Consider the following 8,899-nt stretch of genomic DNA (forward strand, 5'->3'; position numbering starts at 1 on the left):
AACAAAGCGTCATTTTGCGTTGAAGATGGGGGCGAAGAGCACGTCTGAGTGGCTGCGCTCTGCAACGGAACGCCAGCCTAGCGGCCAAGCGGCGGCCAGTCGGCCAGGCCAGCCCAAGCGGCTACGCAGGTGTGTGGAGCTGCTGCTGAAGGCGAAGAAAACAAATGCGCCCGTTGCTATGTTGACCAGTGTGGAAACGGCGAAGAACAGCCCAGGCATGATTGGCTGGGAGGGCCTTGTCTTGTATAAGGCAAATGGCGTCAGTTGTGGTTACGGCGGGCTTGTGGAATGCTGCTGAAAGCAATAACCACCGACTGAGGGGCGTAGAGCCCAAGCGCAAGGCTCTGACGGCTGCGCTGCGCAACGGCAAGCCAGCCAAGCGGCCAGGCGGCGGCGGCGGCGACCAGCGGGGCGGCCAGCCAACCGGCGGCGGCGGCGGCCGGCCAACGCCAGCCAAGCCAGGGACCGCCAGGGACCGGCCCGCCATCAGCAGAGCAGCCAACCAGCGTTGCAACGGCCAGGGAAAAAAAAAGAAGAAAAAAAAAGAAAAAAAAGTGGGTGTTTCCCATGAGAGTAAGGCTAGTGCCCTATCGTAATTATGACATAGCCCACGTTTATGCTGGAGTCGATCGACACTCCTCCACTGGCTCTAATGTAGAAAATGATTGCGACAATAGTCTTTACACCTTGCCTATGCGCAATGCCTACATCCTCCAATGTTTGGTACCAGTTGTGGACGCATTGGTAGAGTCCAACCCAATCGTGTCGTAGTGCACATGCTTTGCATTCATGGTGTAGTAGACGAATATATGTGCCGTAGCACACTAACCCCCCACCAACACTTGGAGTTATATCTTTGGGAGAAGTGTGGCACAGTCGTGCCGTAGTGCACCCTGGCCATTTGTGGCATAACGCACTTGCTCGTGCGGTGCACGTACGTCTAAGGGTGCCGTAGCGTGCACATGTCTGCTGAACCATTGACAGTCTTGCACACATGTCATGTCATGGCGTGCACATGTTGGTGTCACGTCGTAAGTGCACTCATACCCACATTGTGCCGTAGTGCACTAGAATTTTTTTAAGGTGGCAAGAGGGAAATCGATGGTAATGTTCTCGCGTAGTTCGAGAAGTATTCGTTGACAATACATAAATACAGGATATAAATTCTCTCTGTTAGTGGTTTAACCATGTGGTTTACCACAAAGTAATATGAGAGTAGATCAGACACATTGTTCTTGTTGAAAGTCCACAAGAAGAAGTTCGTGGCTCCAATGTGCTTAGACCCAATGAAAAATGTCTACTTGGATGTGGTCCATTGTGACGAACAAATGTAGTCCGTAGAGACACTTTTGCAAGCGCAGTCTTGCCATGGTCATGACTTCTAAAATTGGTCAATGGCATTTAAGATAGCTGGGATTGAGGTCGCGTTTGTCGATTACCTGCTAGTAGCCTTGATCACATGACCCCATTAGCAATGTACTCTCTAGACATGACTAGTGTTAGACTCTGGGAGCGTAGCCTCGCCAGATTTCAATTTCCACTTTTGCGAGCGTCGTCTTGTGTTTGTTTTGTAGTGACAAACAAATCTGAAGGGGTATAGTCTTGAGATGTAATGCTCAATGCCCTTACAATTTGATCGAAGAGAATTGTTCTTAAACTTACTAGCATGGTTTTCTCTTCTTTTTATTGCCATGCGTTGACATCCCACTGCTCGAGAGTTTGTGGTGATCTTTCGAGGGGGGAAAGAGCCTTTTTATATGTCACATCAATTGGTTTGGTGGTAATTTGATGGTATGGGACATCAAATTCTCACGGAATCAATTGTAGTCTTGGTGGAATGGGACGCCAAGGCTTGTGCATGTAACTTGACTCTTTGGCAGGTCTGTATGTACACTTGTCTGTAGTGATAAAGTGTGCAACATAAAATTTGAACTTTGAAAATTACCAAATATAGCCATAAGTTGGGATAAAACCCAGTTACAGAGTTCGGAGAAGCTCTAGGTAGCAAGACGATGATGGTGTACTAGTGCTAACAAAGTGATTTAGTTCCGGAGTGATCTAAATCTAGAGGTTAGCAGTAAGACTAGTTTGGTTGGACAGTTTCATGCATGGGGGACGCCCTATAGCATTTTGCAAGCGTAGTCTTGCCTATGTTCAACATAAGTGTGCGATTGTGAGCACATTTTAGTTGCTACCATATGAATTTGGGAAATATATTACTTTCCTACATAAGCAATTGTATATTGCATGACAGGCTATTTTGCTTACAAGTTCATGCGCGTGTAAACCCTATAAGTCGTATGACCCCTAAGGAATGAGTGGAGCATTTCTAGGATTTAATAAGGTTTTACATGGCAATAGTGAGTGGTATCTCACTCCAGATGAGCCTGGTTGTTGTTAGTATCGGATCCGACATATGTAGTGTACATAAAATCGGGCTGAGTTAGGATAGAAGGCTAAGCCGGAGAGCTTAGTGGTAAATCCTACTGTATCTGGTGAGTTTTGACTTAACCGGAGTGTTAAGAAGTAAACTCAAAGTCTGGGGTTGAACCAGAGTGTTCAGAGGCAGACATATCTTTTGTTAAATCGGAGAATTTAGCAAAAGATGAGCTTGGGGTGAACCATGGTACCCAAGAAAAGCTCTTCACACTAAAATGGTGCACAATAATTTTAAGGTGAAAAAAATCCATCTCGCAGGAATGTTTTACAACTTTCCATAGATGACATATGAAGACCATGTACTGTACGGAGTTAAAGTACATAGGTGGTGACTTCGGCGCCACATTTTTTGTAGGAAGTCACCAGTGGTGTGGTTAGGTCAGCCGAGACTCCACAAGACCTATGCACTAGTTTTTAAGTTGACCTCTATGATAAGGACGTCCAAAAATTCGTGTTGTAATACCAAAGATTGAACTGCAATGTGCAATGGAGGGGTCAATTTGTGTAGTCACTTCTTAGCAGCAAGTGACTTAAGCATCTTGTTATAGATGGCTGTATATGGTACTCCCACTCGGGGGAGGTACGCCATTGGGTACGGAGTTACTCACAGACTAGTATGGAGCTACTAGTGTGATGATAGTGGGTACGTAGTTACTCACTAATGTGATGATAGTGAGTACGTAGTTACTCACTAATGTGATGATAGTGAGTACGTAGTTACTCACTACTAATACATAACCGCTAATAAAATTAAGATCCTCAAGTGAAAGATACTCTAGATCAACATTTTAAATTACCGAACCACAATCCATGAGTATTGACGTACTCATAAATATGTTGACGTTGCTCAAATCGAGGGACTGATTTGTTCGATGGTATGGAATAAGCAAGGAGAGTGGAGTAACTTAAAAGTTACACATCACTAGTCCTAGTGAGTTGTCGAAGTCATCCGTAGTTTGATGATCCCCTCTACCTATCAGATAACATTCAATTTTGCAAGCCCTGGCATTTAATCCGTAGTGATTATGAGTTTGGTGCGAGATATGGTCATGAAGAACTTACAAGAGTACTCATTTATTTGCTTGTCATTGGTTATAGCTTGGTAGAGATTGCCACCTGTAATGGGTAGGTAGCTTTGCCGCTATAATGAGGAGGCAGCAAATAATGTTCTCATAGTTATACTTCATACCAACACCAAACAGGGATAGGATGAAATTCCTAAGTTCATCATCACGAAGTACTGTGATGTTTGCATTTATATTGAATGTATGATGTAATGAGACATTGGGCTTGTGTAATTACCATCAATTATCTAGCAACCTATGGCTTCGCAGCAAGCTCAGTCATTATCTGTGGATTGATAATGTGGTTATTAGTGGTTTGGAATTTTTCTTGATAGATGGTACAATCCACCCAAATTATTCATAAGTGTGTAACCACTTATGAAGGGTAATAATATGCAACAATGAAGCACTTTGTTACAAGTGTGAAACCACTGATCTGTTGCAAAACAGTTTATCAATAGTACCACCATATGTGCGTAGACACTATACTACATCTTCGTTGCAAGATGTTTAAAAAATTTCTTGGAAGGACTCAAGAATATAACATATGATATTAAACACAGTCTAGATTTGTTCTTGGACCTATGACACTAGCGCGTAGTCCGCTTGAGAGTAGAGTTTTTGAGGACAAAAACCTTTCTTGAGGGAAAGGAGGGATATCCTCAAATATCACATAAACTCGAAAAGTTGTGTGAGTCCAGACAATACTTGAAGGGATATGTCTGGTAATAGCAACAAAGAGTTGTAAGTGATTGGATGTAACTCCAGACACCCGTAGTGGTGCAAGAATCTTTATCAAACATCTCCACATACTATACGATCTGCCTCCGCAGATATAGTATGGCATAAGAGATAGGAAGTTTGATTGTTATATTTGAAAGGAAATTTTCAAAAGTTACATTTACTCTGAGTTAGAGTGGAGTTTAACTATCCGTAGATTGATGGTAGTTAGAAACTCAACAAGATTCTAGAGCATATGCTTGTGCAAAGATGTTACTCTAAGAGAGAAAGTATCTCTCAGCTTTGGAACTAATCCTTGTGATGCATGATTAGATTGGCTCTAGTTTATTTCTCTTATGGCCGTAAAGCTTTCCAAGGAGAAGTTTTAACAAGTTGGTGATGCAACATGGTAGCGTAGTCTACAAATATCTAGTAGCATAGTCTAAGAACTTGCGCTACTAGAGTGCTCTCCAGTACATTAGCTTCTGTGCTAATGACATGATGCAAAATCAAGGCATGAAATTGGCCTTGGGGTTTTGGTTGAAATACCAAATCATGGCTTGTGTGAGCATGATCCTGTCTTTACAGAGGTCTGGCGTGCTGTACGCGTACGCACTTTGTCACAGCCGCGCCCACCTTCCTCGCCGACACGTAATGCTAGTCCGGAGAGACTAGCCGTAGGTGCGGGTAGCGAGGCGAGAGTTAGTCCGGAGAGGCTAGCCGAGCCTTCGGGGTATAGTTTTGATAGTCCAAGTGTGCGGGTCATCCTGAAATTCAGAAGACCTATGCACTATTAAAAAGACAGTTTTATTGGCCTAGTTTGTTTTAAGAACGTCCAGACTTATGTGCTGAAATGCAGTAAGTGCCAGGTCAATAAACATGAACGTCTTAAGGTTGGACAACTACTCCATCCGCCGCCGCTGGAAATTCCTCAAGGGAAATGGGAAAGCATTTCCATGGATTTCATTACCAGTTTACCCAAGACGAGTCGAAGGAATGACTCGGTGTGGGTGGTAGTGGACAGGTTAACTAAAATGGCAAAGTTTATTGCCACGAAGAAAAACTGTTAAAACGCCAGAGTTAGCAAAACTCTTTATTGAACATCTCTACAAGCTATATGGCCTGCCCGCAGATATAGTGTCAGATAGAGATAGAAAGTTCAACAGTCATTTTTGAAGGGAAGTCTTCAAAAAGTTGGATACTACTCTGAGATTGAGTATGGTAGATCATCCGGAGTCTGATGGTCAAACTGAAAAAGTTAACCAAATACTCGAGAATATGTTGCGTTCTTATGTAAGTAAGAAGCAATCAAATTGGGAAGAATATTTGCCCATATTGGAGTTTGCTTATAACAACTCCAATCATTCAGCGACGACGACTGGATTTACACCATTCATGTTAATGTATGGATTCCAGCCGAGATCTCTGATGGTGGCTGTAGGCCTAGAAAAGGAGAAGATTCAATCTGTCAAGGATTCCCTTGAAGATATGATATGATATGCTCAAAGCTGCACGCAAGAGCATTCGTAGCGCACAGGATCGCGCTAAAACATTTGCCAATAAAGGATGCAGACAAGTGACCTTTGTAGAAGGTGACTTTGTATTTTTAAAGGTTCCTACGCAATCAGCAACCATGAAAACGGAAAGTGTGATAAACTTTCTCCTAGATATTGCGGTCCTTTTTTCAAGGTCCTTAAGAAGATTGGGGACGTAGCCTACAAACTTGAGTTACCGGAGAGTTCTCAAGTTTATCCTGTCTTCCATGTTAGTAAACTGAAAAAATCAATTCACGGGTCAGAGAACGTAGTTTCTCTAGATATTTTGGTGGAATTGATCACTCCACCAAAGATACCACATGAACCGGAAAGGATTCTTGAGTATCGTGACAGACAAACCCGACATAAAGTGTACCAGGAGGTACTTGTTAAATGGACAGATAGGGATGAGGAATTTCAAACTTGGAACGCCGAAGTGCAATTTCCAAAAGGTTTCCCCAGTTTGTTTTCGAGGACGAAAACTCTTCTTAAGGGGGGGGTAATGTCACTAACGCCTGTGACCGACGGCGGCGGCGGCAGACCGGATGGCCATGTCCGGGGTTCAGTGGGAGAGGACGCCCATGCGGAGTCATGGGCGGCCAGGCTAGTGTGGACGGCAGGCCACACACTATATAGCCTGGCGGGGATGAGGGGCAATCCTCATTCTTCCTCTATGGCTGGGTGGTGAGCCAGAGGCCGTCCCCTCTTGTGGTAATGCCCGTAGCGGCGTTACGGATATGTAACAAAAAGCAAGGCCTTGAAGATTGTAAAAGCACAAATCAAGAACTTGACATCTCGAAAATATTCTGCCATTGTTGGGGCGGTTGAACCTACTTGACTATTATTAATATTTAAAACAAAAGCAAAGAGGCAGAGCAAAAGCAAGAAAAATAAAACAAAAGCAAAGAGGCAAAGCAAAAGCAAGGAAAGACAAAAGCATGGACCCCCTACCAAAGTATATAAGAAGCTTGTACCCTCATGGTGGAACATAGAAAAACTCGTGGAGATTTTCAGGAAGAACTTATGAGGAACCTTCATCATCATCTTCTTTCCTCTAGGATCGCCTAGCTCCTCCATCGCCGCTGGCAACCGCCCCTGTATCGCCCACATCCGTCGGTGCTCCGTCCCTCAGCACCAACCTCCGCCAGTGCTCCACTGCCCATAGCGCTACCCTAAGAGCTCTGCCGCCACCGTCCGCCGGCTACGCCGCCTTCGACCTACCTGCGCCACCTCTGCCATGTGCGCCAGCGCTACCCTACTGTACCTCCTCAAAACTACCTGTGCGTGCCGCCTACTGCCTCCAGACGCTGCCAGCGCCACTGCGCCAGCACCACCCTAAAGTGCCGCCGCTGCCAGTTTCTCTTCTCTATCGCATCTGCTGAGATGGTTATGCTAGATTGCCTTGGACATAGAGTTCCATCCTGTCAACCCCAAACCTCTGAGAGATGGTTCATTGAGTGTGCCTTAAAGTCATACAGTAAGAAGGTAACATCACCCTCTCCTCGTTGTGGGGGGTGTTAGAAGAAATGTCATCGTGTCTACTTGGCTGATCCTGCTCATGTGTTGATTATCCCATATATGTGGAGTTGACAACTATATATGTGTGTGTATGTGTGTGATAACCATATGCTATGTGTGTGTGTATGTGTGTGTATGTGTGTGTGATAACCATATGCTATCAAAAAAATAGACCAAGGGAGGTCATGCCAACGCGGCCTCCCTTGGCCCCTTTTTTTTTGTAGCATATAGCTATCACCACAATGCTAAGGGAATCCCTCCATATGCAATGAGCTAAGCTTGCTTCTTGAAAGCTTGTGACACTAGAATGATAATGGTTTATGATACTAGTAATGATGATAATGATAATGGCCGTGGTGATAGGGTTTTCAAATTGATTGTCAAAGGATCCATATTGATGCTCTTTTCATTTAAATTGTGTCCATAAATGGCACTCATAAGGATTAGTGTTAATTGTTAGTGATGTTTTTATAATTGTGATAACCATATAAATTGTGTCCATAAATGGATGAGAAAATTTTAGAATTTTGTTCAAAAAACAAAGGAGACTCTGGCAAAATTTTTATAGAAACCTTACACTGAAGCATAACATGTTAGATTTCTACTCACAAAGATTAATGCCACTCTTCTCTTTTATAGTTTTTATTTCTAGCTTAAATACACATGTTATGGTTGGTGCCACATTGCGTGATGAGGTTGTAAATTATGCAAATATTACTGTTGCCAACTACAAGGTTACTTAAAGGATCTGCTTGAAAAAGATAAAAAGTTAATAGCTTAAATAGACTTACACACTAAAGGGGCCAAGCCTAGGTACACTCTTAAATAGAGATACCTTGGAAAGATAGTCTACAATGTAATTTGTTGCTCTATTCCATTCTACTAGAAATTGCAAGCTTCTCATCTTTACTAATATTTGGGGCTCACTGGTATGCCTGGTAAAGTAAAAGAGATGTGTTCTCTACCTTTTTACTCGTTTCATAGTGTTTCTTGATTGTTATAAATTTGTTGTTTATAGCATGCATGGTATATTATGAGTTGAGGTTGCGAAAGTAGCATGGATACTTTTTGATCTATGTATGTGTATATCATCTTTTTTGTTTCGGTGTAGATTCTCAACATTATTGATCTAAAACTTGGTGATGATTGGTGGTCCAGAGTATGGGCACTCAAATGGAGAGCAGATAGCTATGCTATTTTGGAGAAGTTAAATCTACTTTCCCTCTATGATGTCCCCCAAAATTGAGTCAGAAATCTACTAGATGTCTTTGCTAGAAGCCAACAAGGCCACAAAAACCATGTTCAACCTTGTTATAGACAGTAAGTTAGTCTTCTTTTGCATTTTTGCTACTCATTAGGCAACCTATTATATAAATCTCTTGCTTATGCCTTTCTTAAACTGTATGTTTAACATGTCTCCTAATACACACTATACAACTATGTCTCCTAATACACACTATACAACTATGTTTTGGTTTAGGGTTTATGGGGGACCATATTTAAAGACAGTAAGTTAGTCTTCTTTTGCATTTTTGCTACTCATTAGGCAACCTATTATATAAATCTCTTGCTTATGCCTTTCTTAAACTGTATGTTTAACATGTCTCCTAATACACACTATAC

Source organism: Cibotium barometz, chromosome 63, assembly GCF_041138505.1.
Source record: "Cibotium barometz isolate CiBa-2024 chromosome 63, ASM4113850v1, whole genome shotgun sequence".
NCBI lineage: Eukaryota > Viridiplantae > Streptophyta > Polypodiopsida > Cyatheales > Cibotiaceae > Cibotium > Cibotium barometz.